Source organism: Oenanthe melanoleuca, chromosome 4 (assembly GCF_029582105.1).
Source record: "Oenanthe melanoleuca isolate GR-GAL-2019-014 chromosome 4, OMel1.0, whole genome shotgun sequence".
Lineage (NCBI taxonomy): Eukaryota > Metazoa > Chordata > Aves > Passeriformes > Muscicapidae > Oenanthe > Oenanthe melanoleuca.
The window spans coordinates 48,510,464-48,530,878 of record NC_079337.1 but is presented as its reverse complement, the minus strand read 5'-3'; the positions used below and the strand labels follow the sequence as shown (position 1 = coordinate 48,530,878).

Below are 20,415 nucleotides of genomic sequence, written 5' to 3'. Positions count from 1 at the left end.
GACACGAGGGGAAGCACAGCAGGGAAAACCAAGCCCCTGCTGGTGTTAATCCAGCACCCTCCTTCCACAGGCAAGGATGCAATTCCTGCAAGGCAGGGAGGCAACTGCAAATCCAGCATTATTGCACGCCTACTCAATGCAGCAGCCAAACTTAATAAGTGCTTCCATGAGGTTTAATACCACAAGGGAAAAAAAAAAAAAAAAAAAAAAGCAAAAAAAAAAAAAAAAAAAAGCAAAAAAAAAGCACTAAGGGATTTAGTTGTGCTATGGAGAAGGCTTTGCTAGCCTGCTTTGCACCCCCCAGCTGCACCTCAGGCACTTAGGTGATGCAATCTCTGTGCCAGTTCTTTGCAGGAGGCGTGTTTTAGTTTCCAGGTACATCGACATGTGTTAAAGATCACACATGACCCAGGTTCTTGCCCAACTTAAAGCTCTCATCTGAGAGGGAAAACTCTCTCAGCTGGTTGTGGCAACAGAATATCTCTCACATCACTTCTGGAAGCAGCACACTCAAATCCAAATGACTCCAGGAAAGTCGGCAGCTTTCACAGGTAAATGTGATGCAATACCTGCAAATACACCTCAGAGCGGAGTTTCTCTTTAGAGAATCCCACAAAACAGTGGGGAACAAACGCCAGTGCCAGGAAACACGGAACAGAGGAACCTTCTGCCAAATCCCTCCAGCACTGTTTGTGATATGGGGAGATTTAATTTTAAGAGTATGCAAATGGCAGCATGAATACAGGCTCGGGCTCTTGTGATCATTGTGACTGTCCCGGAGGAAAGGAATTATTTGGCACATGTTCTTCCGCCTCTCCTTCTTTCAACCCTGGCCAGAAAACGGTGAGTTCTATCAGGTTTTTATCCAGCTTGCAGGTAAAGGGTTACAGATTCTAGGAAGTATTAAATGCAAACTTTAAAGGATTTTATTTTCATCTAGAGTCACATGACGCCTTAATACCCAATGACACTAACTACAGTGTCTCATTAAGAGGTCATGCAAACTCCCAAGCTAAACAAGGCATTCTTACATATTTAACATTCAAATGCAGAAGCCAAGCTAAGCCATGGAAGATTGTAATCAGGAAAAGCTACACTTCCTGATCCACACAAAAGCCACAGGTAGGAAAAGTTCTTTTAAATTTGTAACATTATGCTTTCTAAAGAAACTGTTTACAGGGCATATTTTGTACTCTCTTTCTTCTCTACCTTTCAAAACAGTCTAAGAACATTATCCTGAAAATATCTGATCTCACTTGTTCCACCTGTTGTAAAGCCAGGATTGTTTTTACACTCAGAAATACAGTTGGCTCAGTGGAAATCCAAAGAAAACAATATTTTAATCCAAACCTATTTTTAAAAAAAACAATGTTTTTAAAGATCTCTTAGTTATTTAAATGGTTGAATTGGAGTATGTGGGGTGAAGGAGGAGTTAATATGTCTTTGATGTCTGAAATGAAGGGATTTAGAACTCTTCTAACTTCTTTATATCATGAATTACACATTGTTTCAGTCACACTAATCCAAGTGTATTTTAAAGGATTTGGCTTCCTCAATAAACTTACATGATTTCTACATTCTCCTAGAATTTGCTACATTTAAAAAAAAAATCTTACAAAAGCAAATGAAAGAGAGGGAGTACTACAGTGTTCCACAAAAGGAGAATAAAATTGCAAAATACCAAGTAAGAGGAAAGTCAGTTAAAACCAGCTTATTTTAAACTGAGGATTTAAATTGCATTAAAGCACACCAATTTTCACATGGAGTGATAAAGTTTCACTGACAATTACTAGCAATAATGCAGGAGTTAAAGTTTTTTTACTTGCACTGAAGGAATTTTCCAGGCTACAGCACTAGCATTTTTAGCACAAAGATCTTTTTCTCCTCACAATTTTTGTTAAACTGTAATTGTTTTCAGACAGTTTTTTCAGCTTTTTAATACCTTTATAGAAATTTAGTTAAAGACTGCATTCTAGGGGGTTACAGAATCCAAATTTACTAAAGATCTCTTATGCATCATAGGATTGCCACATCTTGAGGATTCCCAGTGCTCAAAAGCAGCAAGTGGTGTTTATTGTTTTGCTCATACAATGGTTGGGTGTTGATTGCCAGTAATGTAATTTTTTCACAGTACATTCTATAAAACATCTTTTAGTATCTCCTAGCTCCTAATGCTAGAAAATATTAAAAGAAGTGGAGAATAATACCTGAAGCAACTTGCTTCAAATAAGCTCTCCAGTTTCTTTGGGGGGGAAAAAACGGGGTTGTCATTACCAGTATTTAAAATAAATTTGAGTCCAAACAAGTTTATCGGTGGCACAACAAGAAATTGTCATTCACTTTCAGGGTGCCCATCTTGAAATGTAGTAGGTCTCATGTTGAGGAGGGCTAAGACCCAAGCACAGCCTAGATCAGCCTGAACCATGATGTATCTCTTCACCAAACTCATTGTACAAACTCCTGACAGAGCAGCTCCCAACTGCACCCATGGCAGTGTAGCAATAAACCACTACACTTTAAAAGAACTGCTCTGAGTTTACTGTGACTGACTTCTGAGCCTATATTATTTACAAAAATCTATTTAGAAACTGCTGTAGATAAGGGGCTTATTTAGTAAGCTGCATTTATATCTCAGGGGAGTGAGAGGAACAGCACAGCTCCCAAATGAACAGTCAAGCACAGGCTTTCACTGAGGAACACAGCACCCAGAACATGAAAAGCAGATGTCACGGCCAGTTCTCTTCTAAGAAACATTTGTGCAAGTTGTGTCATGGTAAACCAGCTTAGTAGCTCAGTAGTTAAACTTGTTGAATATTAATTACAGAAAGTGTCTTTGTAGGGTGGAAGGTACAATTCACACTGTCATTACTCTGTGACCAAAAAGACAGGGTGGCCATTGAATGAGAGGGAGCCCTCCTTAACTCATTTCCTAAAGAAAGAAATACAAATGAGGCACCTGCTGTCAAGCATTCTAGTAGTTCAGGTATTTTTTATGCTCACAATTTTACTGTTAGTGGAGAAATTTGTACTGCTCTAATTATTACCTTTAACTTTTTCTGATTAAACAAACAAACATATTTTCTTGCTTTGTCACATAGAAACAAATGTAGTGTTGTTTGACAGGGAAGACACACAAATCAAATACTGCCTGCATACATAACCAAAAGAAGAGAGAGGTTCTTGAAAAATTAGATAATTGGAAACCTAAGGGAGAATTTTTCTCCAGAATTTTGGGGAAAGCCAAGCAAATATAAAAATCAAAACACTATCAGATGTTTAGAACAGTTTTCTCTTTACCCCAAAGCTAAGGACAAGCATTGATCAAAAGGCAATCCAGATCTTCCAGTTTGAAGATCTCAGAGAACTTGTAGCACATTTAAGGCTAATACTGAAAATCAACCTGATGATTTTTGCAATCTCCAAGTGAAGGGAATCGTGACTTTCTTCCTTGGAAAGCCTGGTCAGAAGTGCTTCACTGTGCAAGGCAAACATTATGAGTGTTGAGGCCCTTCTCTAACCACACTGCTGTTTGTACCTGACCTCAAGGAAACAAATTTGCTACAAGTATTTGCCCTCAGACTTTACTGAAGGAAAGCCTTTCTTAACATCTTTCAGGAAGAGATGGTCTTTTGGTGTGTTTGCAGTTAAACATGGCCTCAGCCTTGTCTACATCGTTCACTGTTTCACAAAGGACAGGGGTGGGGAAAACACTCAACCCACTGAAATGTGATGAAATGCAGTCAGGCAATAAATATTTGTTTGGAATTTATAATTTTTCCTTCAGAGGATTATATAAGATCACCTGTCAGCAGAGTATGCCCATGCCTTCCACACAGCAGCCATGGTGGGGAGGGCTTGGCTAACCAGAGCTGGTGGCCAAATCCCACCACTCCTTAAAGCAGGAGCATCTCATCATGCTGGAGGAACCAATATCAAAACTCCATGCCCAAAAAATGAGGCATGAAAATGGTTGATTTTTGCTGACCTATAGAATAGTGCTGGCAAGAAGCATGAATTGCTAAGGAGAACAGGTATATTTACTTTCTGAAAGTTTGATATCAAAATGGACAAAATAAATGAGTTATAGCAGAAAGGTCAAAAGGCATTGTTGGAAAGAGGGGAGGGGAAAAAAGGCAGCAATTTTTCCTGTGAGTTCTCCTCTGGATCACTTTCACTTAGACAGATGGAGGAGTTTTAAAATTTTATTAAGAACTGAATACTTTGTATGGAGACCAAACATTTAATCAATTACAGCAGGAGACAGGGAAAAAAGGCCCAAGTTGGGTTTTTTCTGTGTGACTTTTTTTATACAAGTTTATTTTACTCCCTTTTTTTCGCTTTTATCACAGATGTTTCCTGCCAAGGCACAGATGCTTTCTAGTTAGAAAAATATTTCTGGTTGAATATTCTATTAATAATTCACACAAGTTACTTTCCCATTTAGGATAGCAAGGAAGAGTAAGCCTTCTCCTTGGGGCTTACTCTTTTTACTGTTACCAGCTTGACGTGGCTCAACTCTGCATCACTTCCAGGTTTTTAATACAGTTATGTTTTTCTATTAAAGAGCAGTTAGTTATATGATTTTATGTGACTGAAAACCCTTTCAGTAGGAAGTCCACCCTGGGAACTCTTCTCCGTGGTTCCAGTGGGAGCAGTATCTAATTCTCACTGCCAACAGAGGACAGGACAACAGAAATAACCTGATACAAGTGGTGCTGGTGCTACCCAGCACAGAGCTGCCAGCAGAAACAGCCTGACATCAGCACAGGTTTGCCTGTGCTGGACAGAAGCTCTCCAGGCCATAACAAAAACAGATGATTGCACATCTGCCATGTCCCGTCTGCCATGCTCAGAGCAGGTGCCTCTGGATGTTGAGGCACTTTTTCAGGCAGGTTAGCATTGATGTACTCTTATGATGCACTCTGATGCAGAGTATCTGACAGCATCTTCCAGGCAGGGAGTGACCCAAATGAGCCACAGTCCTGAAATCCCACCAGACTGCAGGTCTGCTCCTCCCCTGACTGCCTACCCTCCCCTCTAAATTTATTGCAATGACTGTGTGTGTTGACTGGACTATATTTCTTACACTCACTTCCCCCTTCAACCCACAGCTGCTTTGAAACCCTGTTTTATCAGCAGTAGATTTGGGAGTGCCCAGTTTTATCTACCTTATTAACCTGAGCTTTGTGCAACAGCCTAGGATGCAGAAGCAGCAGCTATGCCCTGGCACAGCCACCCAGCAATTTCCTCCTCTCTATTCTGGCTGTGGGCTCCTTCTCCCAGCTGAGCTGGGGCAGAAACCCTCTCACCAGGACCAGGCTCACCTGTGCCAGGGCAGCTCCCAGTCCTGGGACTGCAGCCAACCCAGGCTCCCTTGCCCAGCCTGTGAATCCATGCTGTCCTGCTAAAGTACAGGCAGCTTATTACCTCCAAAAAAGTTATCCACTCTCCCTCTCTTATGGCAAGCAAGCTTGATAGCAATTGCATCAACATGACTTTAACACCACACATTTCTATGGAGCTATTCTTCTCACCTACTTCTGATCTACTAATAGCAAATGAAGCCTAAGTCTCAGGCTAATTCATGCTTTTGAGGTAAGCTGGCAGTCTGTTCACTTGCAGCTCAGTGGAAAACAAGCAGTTACTCTCAGCTGTCAGGAACCTGAATCAAGCTTTGTTAAGGCCTCCTCTGTCTCTATTTCTGGTTTGGGTGTGGCATGGAAAAAACAATATTTACCATCTCAGTGGCTGTGCCCTTTGTGTATTTGTTTTTATATTCCCTTTCCCCATGTGAATTTAGCAGATGTTGCATGGCTTGGTATCAGCCCTGAATTTTGTTGTCAGAGTACGTGCGTGTCTCCACTGAACATTAGTAGTGAATAGGCAATGTCTGCACAGAAAAGATAATACAGATTCAGCTGCCAGGCACCATTTCAGGGGCAAATGCAGATAAAGGGATAAACACCAAGAATACCATAAGATTTCATTTTTAATGTGAATCAAACAACTACAGTCATCAGCCAAGAATGGAAGGCTATGAGGGGCCCAAGGAGTTACCACCATGTATCCTGTCAAATTTCTGTCTTTAACATCTCTTTTTAAATTAAAATCACTTGGGAGTATTTTCCATTGCTTTGAATGAATGCACACAGATTGCTAAAAAGCTAGTTCATATTTACCAATATACATTAAAACTAAAGCTCAGTGCAATTATCCCATTAATTACCTTCTATAAATACATTTCCATTCACTTTTTGTTTATATAGAGTAAAAACATAAGGATTTACTAGGGTACAAATGATCAAAAAACCTCAAAGACTAAGAAAACAGAGGAAAGCCAAGGGCAAAAGCCAGATGCCAGGGAAGGGTCAGGTTGCTGTTTTCACAGCCAATTACCAGCACCCAGTATCCATCAAACTACAGCCTCAGCTTGCTTTCATTTCTGTGCCATCCTTCCCCAATAAAGCTTTACAGTGGCACCACAGAAATCAGTGTGCTTAGACTTTTCTCCTGGATAGTGAAACTATTTCTCACAGAGCACATAGCTACCCAGATTTGCCATGTGAGGGAAAGCCAGGTTTGAGAACCAAGGACGTAAATCAACCCCCATCTCTGGGTAGGAGGTAGAATTTGAATCCCAGTCTCTCTAAGAGCCAAATCTGCCTCTAGAGTTTTAACACTCTTTAAAAATCCAACCCAGTGACTTTCTTGTCACAGAGCAATATGTCAGATTGACCAATAAATAAAGTTCCAGCACAAGCAGCAGATATTTGCTTTATGACAGTGTGACCTGAGACACACCATTTATAGTCCCTGGAACAAGAAGTTCTGCTGGAAATGTCAGCCTGGTGTTAGCAAACAGCATTACAGCATCATGAACAAATCCACAGGCAAAACACACTCCAGCAGATCAGACTTGATAGTGCAATCTTCATTGAAAGTATTGATGAATATAGCCCATTCCTTTGCATAGAATTAAAGGAAGAAAAAAAAAATCCTCAGCTGTCTTGATACCAGACAAACTAAATCTTTTAAGGCAATGAATCTTTTCCTATAGCTTTCAAATACTAAAAAAAGTTGCAAATGCAATCAAGATCAGCAATTCAATAATACCACAGAAATGCAGCTGTATTTCACTGCTATCTCACCACTATCACATTTTAGCAACACTTGGACTTTTTGATGCAGTGGTCAATACTTTGGATCTGCCTCATTCTGAGAAATAGTGATTGAAATTATAACATAAGAGCTCTTTGCTCTTCTTCATGAAATTGTTGTGTGTAATCATTCCCTTAGCCACCCATCATCACTCAATGTCTGTGAAGGAAATTGGTTTAAAATAACCAAATGGAAAAGTTCACCTGTGCTCTAAAGAGCTCTAGATTAAATTATCTCTATGCTTTACACTTGAATCTAAGTGCTGTATTTAAAAGCAAAGAAAAGCCTGTTGAATCAAAAATAATTCATGTAAGAGGAGAAAGTCATATCACATAAAAGGGCCTTTATTAAAGTATTGTATCAGAGTCATTGCTTGAAAATTTGTGAGTGTGACTTATAACTGTTTTGAGTCTTTTTCTGTTTTAAAAAGTTTGTTATCCATTTTCACAGTCTTCTGTAACTAGGCTTTTCTACTCTCTGCTGACCAATCTTTATGTGAAAAGTTCAGAAACAAGGTTGAAAAAAGCATGCTGTTATGTTTCCCACACTTATTATGTAAAAGCAGCATTGTGTAGGAGAAGCATCTTCAGCAGTGAAACCAGGGGAAAAGACAACACCCCACTCCATCACCACCCCCCTCAAAAAGGGTGAAGGAAAAATGAGTGCATCAGGTGTTTTAGTATCTCTCAGGGTATGTCTGATAGGAGGGAAGAAACAGATAAAATCTGATAAGGAAGCTGACCTATATGGCTTATACTGTTTTAGAAGGATTCCAAATTTTAGTGCACATATTTGATCCTTCTCAAACACCCCCACAGGTGTCTAGGTCTAACCAGCTCTAGACTACAGGCTGCAAGATTGATTGTCTCAGAAATACCTGCCTGAGCCAGGCACATCCCAGCCTTACCATCCACTAAAATACCTGACTGGTGCCCCTAACATGCCAGGCATTTATGTGAACTCTGGACCACCAATATCTGACATAATTAACAATATTAGTATTTTGCTCACAGAATAAATGAAATTTGCTTCCACAATATATAAAATCCTTCTGATGAGGAAAGCATCTTTGCCAGGTGTCACAATGCAAGCCATATTACTTATCTGGGTTTCATGTTATGATCCAATTAAAAAGCAACAAGGATAAGGAATAATTAAGAAAGTGATAAAATTATTTTTATCACTGTTTTCATACAGGACAACTTGGTGATTTTTGTTTTTGAAAATTAGAAAAATCAATTTTTTCTTTTAAACCTGATTCTTCTGCACCGACTATATTGCTCTCCAGGTTTTACTTTCACTTCTCAAAATCCATTTTTCTGAGTATGCCTTAGCCCAAACATTGTGCCCTGTGCATAGCTGTCTGATTCTCAAACCTTCTGGGAGCTATGAATTTGGGCAGGTGGCCAAGCTGTTAATTTGTCATCTTCTGTTTCAGTCTTGCCAGAAAAATATAGGTTTTGTCTGAACAATGAATTTATAGCATGTGCTTTGTGGGTCATACCTACTCCTTTGTGTAGGACTCACTTTGGGCTAGCAGTAACAAACCTAGGGTGTAACTCTGCAAACTGAAGCTATTTATAGACAGGTATCTTTTCCTTCTGTTTGCACTCCAGTTTGAAAATCCAGTTATCACTTCAAGTCTAACAGCCATAGAAAATACATTTCTTTCCTCAATCCTCTATTCCTCTAGAATTTTCTTTGAAATAGTGAAACCAACACTGTCTCCTTTCCCTCTGGGTTCTATCTGCCCTTCAAGAAGTTAAAGTTTCATATACTCCCCCTAATCTGTTAATTCTTTAGCCTGTTAAGGTGCCACATATGTTAAAATTGCCTTTGTCAAACAATTATGTTTCTAAACCACTGATTCTTCTTATTTTCTGAAATTCTTTTCCATTTTCTATATCATTCTAGCTTGATGCAAAAAACACAAATGAGCAAAAAAAATTGTTTCATGAGGCCAGTATTTAAGATGAGCCCCAGGAGCATAGCTTATTGCAAACCTGTGATTTGCACTGCTGTAACAGCTGCATTACATGAGTATTTGTTAGCATAAACTAAACCTGACTGAATTTCTCTAAAGTACATTTAGAACAAATAATCCAAATAATCCAGCCGTGGTATGCTCTGTTCTACTGGGCTTGAATTGCTTATTATCATGCCATGGAAGAGCCTAGATTTGTATGTTCTGCTCTTGACATGAAATAAAGTTAATCATAGACTGAGATTTCTTTGTTCAGTACAACAGACCTTTTTTCTGGCCTGTACAATTCTAGTTTATCTCACATTCCTACAGCCTGCAATATCACTCTGTCACAGAACTCACTGTGCAGTGCAGTCCTAACCCAGTGGAACAGCTTACCTAGATACTGGCACAAATTCTCTACCCTAAGGACTGAGTCCATCAAGAGCCTCCAGTACAAGTCTATTGCTATCCTGCAGGATTTGTTTTTTATTCAGGTTGTTTTGGTTTTCCTCATCTCCATGGCATTCCCAGTAAGGAGCATAATATCCAAAGATACATTAAAAAAACCTTTTGTACTCCATACAGAGTCTTCTGGGTAAGGCTCTGGAAAATAAGTTTCTTGCAAAAGAAACTACATTAATAAATACACTACTGCCCAGGAAAAAGTCATGCTCCTTCTCCCAGACCAAATGGAAAGGTTAACTCCATCAAGGCCTGCAGATACTGGAGTCCTTCATCCCAAAGCATCCTCTTCACACAGCTTTTGCAGCCCCTTTGACAGAAGGATAATTAAGTTTATATTGGCAAAGACCCTATGCATTTATGCCAGGAAAATCCCACGCAATTTGAAATTAATCAATAGCACAGAAACCCCCTCCCACCTACCACATGGAGCCTAGTCTCCAAAAATCTGCAGCCTTCTCTAGGGTGGTATTTGAAATAAGCATGTTTGCAGAACTAGCTTCACCCTCCTCCCATGCCACCTTCCCACACAGAGAGATCTTTTGGTACTTTCCTCCCACGGGAAAAATAACACACCTTTGTGGAAAACAAAGGCTAGGAACTCCTGATTTGAGAAAATCTTCTTACTGAGCCAATTCCCTTTTCTCCCACTGAGGAAAAAATATATTTCTAGTCCATCAAACACAACACAAATATGATTTAGCATGAGGTGGCTCAGAGCTCACCCAGAGCAGCAGGGACTCTCCAAAGTCAAGAAATCACCAAGGTTTTGAACTTTAAGTTGCTTTGGATAATGGAGCTGTCAAGCTGCCTTGCTCAGACAGAAGGGAACTACCAGTAGCATGCTGCTGTCAAGCCCAGGACTTAAGACAACTAAAAAGATTTTGCTAATCAATGTCTCATGCATTAAAAAAAAAAAAAAACAAAAAAAACCCAAAAAACTAGTGTGCCAGAGAGCTAGGCAGGGAATTGTGAATTGTTCTGCCATGGGATGGCACTTGACTGCAGCTGGAGCAGAGCTGTGTCCCATGGACCATTCCTGCAGTGCACCCACATCTAGAACAGAGGGCACAGGCAGTGCCAGCAGGAAGCACAAGCAGACTGCTGGGAGTTAGTCAGGCCTGTTAATCACAAAGCTGTCCTTCCCAATCATTGCTCCACCCAAAACACACACCTAATTGCCCCCATATTAATGTTTTCCACCTATTTCCTTCTTAGGCTTTGCCTATGGAGACATTATTTCTCAAGTTTCCACACTTCTTTCTCAAGTTGAAAAGCTTTCTACTATCTGAAAGGGTAATAAGTGAAAAAAAGAAAAACCAAACCAGGCAACAGATCTCTCAGTATAGCTTGAGCTAACCAAGGTTTGTTCCTTTTGTATAGCATCACATGCAGTGTTCCTTTCCAGAGGTAACAGTAGTGAAGGGTTTCTCTCTCCCAGTTCAGCCTTAGCTGGTGTTTTGGTGTTTTAACACCACCTCACAAGTACAGATACTGCAGATTAAGCCACAGATTTGTTTTGCAAACTCCCATGTTGGTTTTTGGCTATTAAACACCAACTGAATAAGGAGCTGACTAACAAACACAACCTTTGTTGCAGGAAGAAAGGAAGGAATCAGCAGAGAGCTGTCTCTGTCTCACCTCTGGGGAAAGCCACCCCTCCCCTATTGCCAGGGGCCACTCAGAGCCACCCTCAGCTCCAGCTGTCTCAGGGCAATGCAATGGCTCACCTCATGAACTCATGTGGCTTAAACTCTAGCCACAGCAGGCTGTTGGTTTTTTCAGCACTTTTGTTCATTGTGAAGTTTCAAATTCACTTTTTTTTCTGTTGAATACATACAGCACAAGGAATGGGTGAGAAGGGGGCTGACTCTTAGCAGCAGTTCAGCATCACAGAAATTTAATTGTGACAGGAAATTCCACAGCAAGTCGTTCCTAAGTCACTTTTGCAAGAATATTTTGCTATAGAGAAAATAAAAAACATACAGCTTGATACAATTAAAGGATTTCAGGAGGTAATATGCCAGATAGCACAGTGTGAAAAATTTATTTCCTGTAAAGGACAAAAATACCTTATTCCTTCAGAGCCCTTCCTCACCTCATCACAATGAGATGTGAAGACTGAAACTTGATCACATAGCAGAAGGGTTAGGAGAGCACTGACTGCACTTTTATGCAGATGTGCCTGTCCATCCTAACTGAAATGAATTTTGATGTATTTTTGACATGAACAAGGCAGGATTAGATAGACTCTAGCAGTTATCTGGGTCTCCATTGGTAACTCAGCCACTTTCCTTTCTCTTCACCATCTCATCTTTCCAGCCCTGTGATCCAAACTGGGACAGCAGCCCAGTTCTTTGGATATCAAACTGGGAGGGAGCACAAAAACTAAGCCCTGAGATTTCTTCCAGGGGCCAAGAACCTCAAGGCTCTCTCAAACAGGTAAAGACTATCACAAGGATTATGCTATAAAGTTAAAGGGAAAATAGTCTTTTCACAAAGAATTTTTAAAAGAAACCACAAGAAAATTACATTTTCTCAACCAGAACAAAGCTACATCTTTGTGGCTTCTGTAAATCAGACTTACCTCTCCCTATTCATCTTTATTAATGCATGGCATTTTAAAAACATATATAATAAATAGGAATGTCTCTAGATGTCAAAATCTAGGAAGTGTATACAGTGAATCACCACAACAAAAGACACAGAATGCTGCAAGGGACAGCACAGACCCTTACAGGCTCCAGTCCCTGGTCCACACAAGCATCCCAGTCAGCAGAACCTGAGAAAGAGTTTAAACAGTTGAGAAGGAAAAAAAATTTCTTACTGGAGGCATTATTTATTCTTAGTACCCATATATCACTTAGAACCTCAGTTATATGTGATTTGTAAAAGAAAAGCACTGCAGACTTATTTGCTTTGGGATGCATAATTTAACTCCAGGATTTTAACTGATTTTAACATTAAAAAATAAGTTTCATCAAAGCTGAGGAAACCTCCATTGAAAGAAGAAAATCACATGACTGAAGGACTGGTATTAGTCATCTGTGATGGATTGCAGAAAAAGAAAGTCTTTGCTAGATTTCTCTATCCTCTTACTTCAAAATTTCAATAAAGCTTATTCAAGATGTGATACATAGCATTTTTTAATGTAAAATCAAAAGAAATATTGAGTAATAATAACTTTTGCATTGCGTTGTCTGCTTAAAATCCCTGGACTACATACAAATCAGTTAGCAAGTTAAAACCACAACAGAGGAATAAATAACTGAATTTCAGACCTTCTTTACATATGAAGTGACTGCAAAGACTGCAAAAAGGAGGATGTCTCTCACCATTTCAAACCACCCCTTTGGTCTGAATCCTGCATATGCATACTGCAGGTAAATACCAACACCTGCCAAGGAAGGCATCTCACACCAGCACAGGGCAGGGGTCTCTTGGCCCTGGGAATGTGACAACCCAGCCTGTATTAAATACCACAGAAGCATTGCTTCACCTGCACTAGCATAGTTAAACTGAAGCAATTCTGTACAAAATGATGCACTGATTTACATCTGGATTATTTATTAGTTTATTTCTGCTTCACAGCAGCACCATTTCTATGGCCATATTAGGCTTCAAGCTTAAACAGTTGCTTGGATTGTCAGTCTTACAGGATTAGTGATTTTAAATTAAGAAATGGCTTGCAAGAAAATGCAATTTCATGCTTTGAAAAGAACTTCTACTTATTTCAAAGACTTGGAACCTAGAACCATCACTCCATAATCTTATTCAAATGCATTTTAAATAAACATTTAATTAGGTTAAAGAAAGAAAACAAAAGCTGCTGAAGAAAGTCCAGTAAGAATTTCTATTTCTAGATAAATCTGCTTTAAATGCATAACCAATTCTGCTAATTGTGGGATGTGATGCACACGACTGAGTTTATAGGTGTTTAGTGAGAGTTTGTGCCACTTAGTGTGTCACTGTGAGCAGTCAGCACAAAGAGAATTATATAAATACAAAGAAGTGGGCCTATAACCTCTACTCCTAATTGAAAAACTATACACATATATATATATATTGCATAAGTCATACCCCAGTAGCATTTGCTCTGGGCTGCAACAACACTTACTTTCCTTCTAAAAACTTTCATCTGCCCAAATAAAAAAAGTCCTTTTAAAGATTTTTAAGCTCAAATGAGCAGACAGACTAGGCAAGATTTAGGGAACATTTCCTGTGTTTAAACTCTGTCAATTAACAGTGCTGCACCCAAATCCCTTCCAAGCCATAACATGATTTAAAAACAGCTGTGGAAAATCTGTAGCAGAAAGAGAAGAAATAAAAATTAGGTCAGTCTAATTGAATTGCAGTAGCTTGTCTGAAAAACACCTTTGCTATTCACCCTGAAAAGACACTAGAGACCACATTAGGGAACTGTTTTTATTTTGAAAATCTTCTTCATTACTGCCTGCTTTGCTGAAATGACTTTCAAAATCTTCATCTTTGCTATTCCTGCTATGCTTAGAGGACTCACTGCTGATGCCTCCTCCTGAGCTTTAATTTGTCTGGAGGATGAAAATAACACCAACATTAAAGTTAGAAATTTCAAATGGATGAGGAGAAGCTAGCTTCAGCAGGATTTTATGTGCCTTTTAGGCCCTTATGTGAACATTGGATTTTAACAAAAAGCTCCCATATTTCTCTCCCAGAGGAGATGCCCCATCACAGTCTGGTCTCTACTCACACAAAGTAGAAGGAGAAAAGGGTAGAGCTATTGACTACTTTGGCAATGGGGTTTTCTGGCCTTTGGGTACAGCTTTACAGCTCCCACACACAAGTTGGGGAACTTCAGGAAAAGCAGTAACAATCGAGTAAGCCTCATATTTACACTTCACCTGACTGACACCTGCTCCAGTCCTGGCTCTCCAGGACTTAGAGCTCCTGCTGCTCTGTTGCAGACACCAGAAAGTTGTCAGCCAAACTGTCCTGGACTGCAAACCTCACCCCACAGATGTGACAGGAGTGTTCACACTGTGGGTGCAAGCATTTCATACCAAATAGTAAACCCAATATATGTGTCATTTTTAGCAAGGGTTGATTACACCAACTACTGATGTAAGATGAGCTACCTAAATATATGTCATCTATAGAATAAGGCCCATCCATTTGTTCTACTCTTCATCAGTGGAACAGTGTCAGTATCATAATTCTGAAGCAAGACAAAACCTGGCTCATTCCTCTCAAGAAAAACCTCATTCTCAAAAGGAGGATGCACTCTACCACAAGCAGGAGGAAGAAGCAGCAGCCACTGCAATTCACTTATCTTTCTAGAGGAATGTACATTATTAAAAACTAAATTTAGTAGTGTAGGGCTTCCCACACTCTGACTACAGGGAGTATATATATGTATGCATATATATGTGTGTGTATATATATCCATATGCATATATATGTATATATATACACACATATGCACATAACAAAAATTATGAGGAAAACTTGCTCATAAATCTGTTTCCTAGCACTGAGGATCAAAATGTCATCTGAAGCACCTCTATTTCACATTGGCTCATTCTTTGTGTCAATATAATATTCACACAATTGCAAATTATAATGAACAAGTCCCACTCTGAAATCTGAGCCCTAAAGGCTACATATGTTATTCAAATATATAACCAAATGCTAAGTACATTGGGATTCTTTCAACCACAAATTTAAGTAATTACAATTACTACAAATGCTGCAATAGAGGCATCATGTTCAACTAATTATAGCTCAGAACATTTTTCTACTACATCTTCTGGAGAAGAAAAATCATTTTTCAAAGTCACCCAATTTCCATAGCCTTAAGCAAAAGATTTCAGCTAAATTTCTTACCTCTATTAGCACAATCTTTACTATTAAGCCATTTGTGTTAGTTTTTGACTGACTCTCTAATCTTCTGACTGACAGGATTATAGACATATTATGTTTCCTCAAGGGATTTTTCTGTTACAGAATCAGTCTGGAAACTTCTCACTGTCTAAATTACAGCCCATGATTTAATGTCATCCATTTCCACATCCTCAAAAAAATGAGAGGGAGACCCTTTTCTAGAGGTAGCTCCCCATAGCTATTTGCCAAGAAAAATGCTTTTGACAGTGAATTCCACTCTTCAGAAACCTTACTAATTTTGGTAGCTAAAAAGTGATTTGCTTTGTCACCACTGAAAAGAGTCAGAGACTGGGAGATGCCTGGGTGTCTGGGAACACTGTTAACAGAAACAGGCCCTAAGCAAGATACCTGCAACCTAAATAAAGGCTGGCAAGATTAGCTATTCATATGGATATATTTGCAGTGCAACTATACTAAGGACAAGCCTAAGGACCAAAGAACCTAAGGACCTTGAAGGAGAAGACACAGCAGAACATGCAGCAATGATGGCTAAAGAGCAGTAAACTACAGTTCATATTAATACGTGCTGCAAGACTAGGTAAAAAGGAGTAGAAGAAATGCAGCCTCTTCTATATTCCCTATACTGAAAACAGTCTTATCCAGTAATGCAATGGGATGATGATTTACTTTTCCATTCACCCCTACATAAGACCTCAGGGTGTGCAAAATGGCCTTTGCACACAATTGTGTTTGATGAAATCAGGATGATGACATTTTTTTAAGTTCTAAAATGCTGTCAAATACAGCTGTAATAATAATTCTTAAAAATAGCAGTCTTCATTGACAATGTTGTATATAGAAAAGGCAGATAAAACGTTTACTCTACAGTTAGATGAAAGGTTCTCTTATAACAAACACAAAGACTAGCTGCTCAGTGCCTGGCATTCTTTGTGTTTCTAGTGTCAGTGTCTGGCCAGTGCAGCTATAGGTGTGTATCAGTATTTAAATGTAGAAAATAAGAAGCATTTTTTAACTTAAATTTGTCATGGATATTTTTGGCATGAATTTTTAAAAAACAAGGATCATGGATCTTGTCAGGATATGAGCATCATAAGGAAAGGAAGAGAGATCTGAGGATTTTGACAGATTAAAATGTCCAGTGGCTTGCACTCCTAACACTCCAAATCTTAACTTCCAGGTAGATAATCATAAATGCATTCACCACAGGTCTGGCAAGGTTCTCTGAATTTTAGAGGCCCAGTACTCTTTGAAGCCCTAGATATATCCTTCCCTAGAAAATTCTCTAAGCAACAACACAAATAAGAAAATAGCAAGAATTGATACTTTTAGTACAACATAACATGGTTCAAGCAATCGTAGGAGGGTGACTCCATTCTGCACCTATAGCTTTCAGAATGCTTTCTCATTTGTAGGCAATACAGGGCAGAGGGCACATAAAGCAACATTCATCCATTTTTTCAGTATTTTCAAGCTTATTTTTCAGTATTTGAATAAAGAACCACTATTTTCCAATTTAATTTCAGATTATCTCCGCATCTCCGACATCCACACTAACCATATGTCCCATCTATATGGAAGAGCTCAAATAATGTTCTCAGTAACTCCCTCTTATTAAAAAAAAAGGCACATTTCTTAGTATACATTTTTTCAAGTCCTCTAGCTGTCTAGACTGTGAAATCCTAACTTTGCAGACTAAAGGGAAAGCGTAGCCTTCTTGTTACATAACAACATAAATAAGGGAGAATATTCAGGTCAAAATAGGAACTAGCCCAGGAGCAAACAAATTCCTCCTCCAGCATAACAAGTCTGGGCAATTGCCATCTATAAATATGTTACCAAAGGAAAGAGTATTATTATTTTTCCATAGAAAAAAATCTAAACACTACCCAGCATCACAACAGTGAACATGACAAAATCAAATTTAACAAGTTAAATATTCTAGGAGAATGTAAGACTTCAGACACAAGAGACTTAAAGCCATTATTGATGTGATGCAGATGTTATGTAATTCCAGCTCCCCACAATACCAAGTGTGCTTGCACAATTCCTCCTCAGGTACCTGCTGCTGACTACAGCACTGAACTGGGGTCTGATCCAGTCTGAAAGTTTCTGTGTCTCTTTGCATTTAATAAGGCAGAACCAAAAATGCAATAAAAATCAAACAATGCAGAGACATTCCTGGTGATGCATTTCAGAAACAGTTCTTTCAAAAAAGAGGTTCTCTTTTTTTTTTTTTTTTTTTTTTTTAGCCAGAGTGACAGAATAAATCTAATTGGTATTTTTTTCATATTATAATTAAATTCCTAATCATGGAAAACAGACAAACCCACTCTTTTTGTTTTCCCCTGGAGTTGTCTGCAGCAGTCATTACTAATGCCTTTGTTAAGCAGAAGTCAGCTGGAACCAAGAAAACAGGAGCTAAACTGCTGCTCTCTGATCTGGGTGTCCAAAGAACAAGGATTTGTTGCAGTCATTACTTTGCCACCTGCCTGAGGCATTCAACTGTATCTAGCACAATGATGCTGGAAAGCACTCAGGAGTAAATGCACAATAACATTTGTATGTTTACAGCATCTGTGAAAGGTGTGGGCAGGGCGATTTCTCTACTGTGTTTTTCCAGAGCAAGTCAAACCCATTAATTAAATTCATGCTCTTGTCCTGCTTCAAAAGTAAAAACAGAGATGATTTATGGGCAGTGACAGCTGCAGGAACCGGTTTTGCTCACTCCGTCTCGTTAATTAATTTTGAAGCATCTGGATAGGATGATTCTAAACATACAAAAGGCTGCACATTCTCAGTTTCTACAAAGGAAAAAAAATACCTGTTCCATGCAGAGAACTGTCTGTCATGTTTCTCAGTGCTGGCTGAATAGTGACTACTAAAGTTGTGTACCTGTGCCTGCCCAGGCAACTTGTAGGATAAAGCTGCAAGAGATCCCAATCCTAAAACATTTCTTATCCAGTAATTAATTTACTTGTCCTAACAACAAAAACTCCAAAATGAGGAAGTGGCACCTGCAGTACAGTGCAATCTAGAGTAACAAGAAAAATTTCTCTAATGACAGACCTAAGGAAATTGCCACAAACATCTCCTTCTAGAGGGAATATCAATGTCTCTGTATTGCACGTAATAATATATGCAAATATAAATGTACAGTAATACACTAGTTTGTTTATTTCTTCTTCTTCTAGGTTCTTTAAACAGGAGGCAGATTGCTACCATTCGGGGCTGAATACTGGAGGTAAGCAATCAGAACATACAAGCTGGGAACAGGAAATTGTTACAGAAATGGAAAATTTTGGGTACTGAACTTTCACCGCCGGTTCCTGCAAGATTTTTACTAATAAAGAACAATATAAACATAGACAGATTATATTGACATTGCATTACCTGCCCAGCAGAGCCATATGCTGCTTCTGCAGGCATGACCAAAAAGATCAAAGCTTCCCATGCAATAATGAGCTAAACCTGGGTGTTATGTGTCTCATACCATGCTGTAGATCTACATTGGCCTATATTGACAGAGGGAAAGGCTGGGCCAGAACTCTGGATCTGTCTTTCAATCAATTATTTTATGATTCTGCACAACACTTTGTAAAACATAAGGCAAATTTATTTTGTTGTGATTCATAGCACAGACAGCCGAAAGCCTGCCAGGAACAAGGATACTGCCATCTAAAACAGCTCATGAAGAGTTACCAGGAAGAAATAAAAAGTATCCAGCATGGTCTATAAAAGTGGTGGAGCAAACAAACATAAAACTCTTTCTGCCCAAAGAGGCCTCACTAGCAGATGACTAAGAGCCTCTATCTAGGCATGAATGTGGTTATGTGATAATGGGCTGCAGAATGAACTAAACAGACACCCCAAGGTGCCTTAGATAATAGTAAGATGTAATTCTCCATGAAAACCCTTGTACTGCTGGCAAGACCACAGAGCTCTTTCAAACAGCCTGTTTTCAGCTATGAATCAATATCTCTCCTTTTGTCAGCTTGCTTTTACCACTAAGGAAACAACTCATGCCTTTCCAGTTAGTGATGAGGTGCTTCCCAAATCAGGGAGATTGGTCAGATTTCAAAGAATTGTTAAACAATCTTCATGAAATGTTAACTGGTGCACAGCATCTTACATGCTTACATTCTTCATGTTGCTGGTGACAAGTTTGACACTTACAAGGAGCAATGTGATGACAGAATGCAAACGCTGACATACTGATATATATAAAAAAATTAAATTCAAGAAAGTTTGATAGAATAAATAACCTCAATATGATTATAATTCCTATGTACGTTTTGTAAAGAAAACTGACTATCCATTTCTCTTCCACCTCAATTCCTTCAGTGAACTAAGACCCAAGACAACTATAGTTACCTACACTTCTTTCTTCTCACCCATAGAGTCTGAGAGAGAAGTGTGCAGTTTGACAGTTGGAACTTAACTCCAAGCATTCATAGAAACAATTCAGGATTTTCAAATTCAGCTTTGATTTCACAAAACTACTCCTTTTCTTGAGCTTAGAACAGCATCTTAAAAGCTGTGAATCAAGCACAAGTGAAACAGTTTTACCATTAAAATGCAGTGAAAGCACATTAATACAACCACATATAAACAATCATACTGAAACACATGGGCACAATCACAAAGAATGCATGGAAATCAGAGTTGTGTTTCACTGAAAATTAAATTTCAATGAAAAATTGAACTCATCAAAAAGACCCCCAAAAAAGCTACTGGACAACAGACTTTGCAGAAGAAAAAAATATTTGAATGGTATCACAAAAGCACAAGGGCCAAGGTTGCTAGAGAAGGGAAGAAAACTATAAGGGGAATGCAAACCTCAGGGCATTTGAATTAAATGGGCAATTAAAACCACTATTGATAGATAAGCATTTGGTGAAACTCTAGGAGACAGCATAGAATTCTAACACTTTTTATCAACAAAGGAAAAC

At 38.9% G+C, this 20,415-nt stretch overlaps 1 protein-coding gene across 5 annotated transcripts in view; it reads left to right on the top strand.

The window, feature by feature from the left end:
• Nucleotides 1-288: 288 nt before the first annotated feature.
• The window catches only part of C4H4orf19 (chromosome 4 C4orf19 homolog), a 38,676-nt gene continuing 18,549 nt past the window's right edge, over nucleotides 289-20,415 (top strand). The window contains exons 1-2 of one of the 5 annotated variants that reach the window (XM_056489774.1): nucleotides 289-551; nucleotides 18,658-18,707. The gene's annotated coding sequence lies outside the window, so the exon portion shown is untranslated. Of the gene's footprint in view, nucleotides 844-985; nucleotides 1,123-18,657; nucleotides 18,708-20,415 lie in introns of those variants that run through there. The other 4 variants (XM_056489776.1, XM_056489775.1, XM_056489778.1 and 1 more) reach the window with 4 other exon arrangements.